The sequence below is a fragment of the Nerophis ophidion genome, linkage group LG01 (assembly GCF_033978795.1).
Source record: "Nerophis ophidion isolate RoL-2023_Sa linkage group LG01, RoL_Noph_v1.0, whole genome shotgun sequence".
Lineage (NCBI taxonomy): Eukaryota > Metazoa > Chordata > Actinopteri > Syngnathiformes > Syngnathidae > Nerophis > Nerophis ophidion.
Window position 1 is genome coordinate 55,876,511 of NC_084611.1, and position 1,175 is coordinate 55,877,685.

The 1,175-nt window shown below is 35.6% G+C and overlaps 1 long non-coding RNA gene across 1 annotated transcript; it reads left to right on the forward strand.

The window, feature by feature from the left end:
* Positions 1–404: 404 nt before the first annotated feature.
* LOC133536787 (uncharacterized) lies at positions 405–730 on the forward strand. Its single transcript, XR_009802549.1, has 2 exons — positions 405–502; positions 598–730. It is a non-coding gene; the product is annotated as an uncharacterized LOC133536787 (long non-coding RNA).
* The last annotated feature ends 445 nt before the right edge of the window (positions 731–1,175 follow it).

Sequence of the window (1,175 nt, forward strand, 5' to 3'; positions counted from 1 at the left end):
GCAAGAAAGATTTGCTGGTAAGTAATTATAACATTATAATTGTGTAGCTGTTTTTACATCGGAAATATTATTGTATTTAGGTAGAAATTTCAGGTTATGAAATTGTGTAGATAAACAGGCCCTATACTTGAATGTATGTTTGTGTTTGCCAGCCTCTTCCCCCGGTGGATGCTAAACACATTGTCTTGTATATTTGCAGACAGCCAGGCTCTCAAAGATTGGTGGATATGACTTAAAGAGCTGTTTAAGCATCATCATGGACAGGTATTTTCTTCTTTCTCTACATATATTAAAAATAGGTGATGTAAGACCCAAATTCTAATCTATGAGTGCTAGATCGGGAATTATAATAATGCAAAATTCCGTACTTTTTGGCCTGCATGTATGACTTACGTGTTCAATTTCAGGCTCATGACAAATGAATTAATGTCCAATCTGAACATGAAGGGGAGAGGGGGAAAAACTGCCTTTGCCGAGACGAAGCTGCTCGATGTAGTCACAGGTGAGTTTGTGTGTGTGTTTAATAATTACATTAACTTGATTGGGGTAAATCACATGCACCCTTAATTAATTTGTATTCTTTTTGCCTGTTTACAGCTAGTGTCTTGGATACCCAGAAGGGGACCGAAACGATGGTCCATGATGCCATAAAAAATAAACTGAAATATGCCCCTGGACGAAAGGGAGGAATAGGATGGGCATCACAGGCTAAATAAATAATTATATCGATTGACATTCTCCATTTTCTTTGTACTTAATTTTAATTTTGCATTAACAAGATTCAGCCTGGAGCTATATATGCACCATGTTTTGTTGTCTTTAATTATATTGATATATTGGTTGATATTACGTTGATAATTGGTTGGTTGATCTTAGGTTGAAACTGAAAGATGAATCAATGTTGAAACATTGACGTAGATTCTACGTCGGTATTTAAACGTTGATCCAACTTTCATTTTCAACCCAAATCCAACGTTATTTCAACACAGGAAAGTAAAGTTGTTTCAACGTTGATTAAACGTCTCTGTTAGGTAGAAACTGAAAGTTGAATCAACGTTGAAACATTGACGTTGATTCAACGTCGGTATTTAAACGTTGATCCAACTTTCATTTTCAACCCAAATCCAACGTTATTTCAACATGGGAAAGCAACGTTGTTTCAACATTAATCAAAC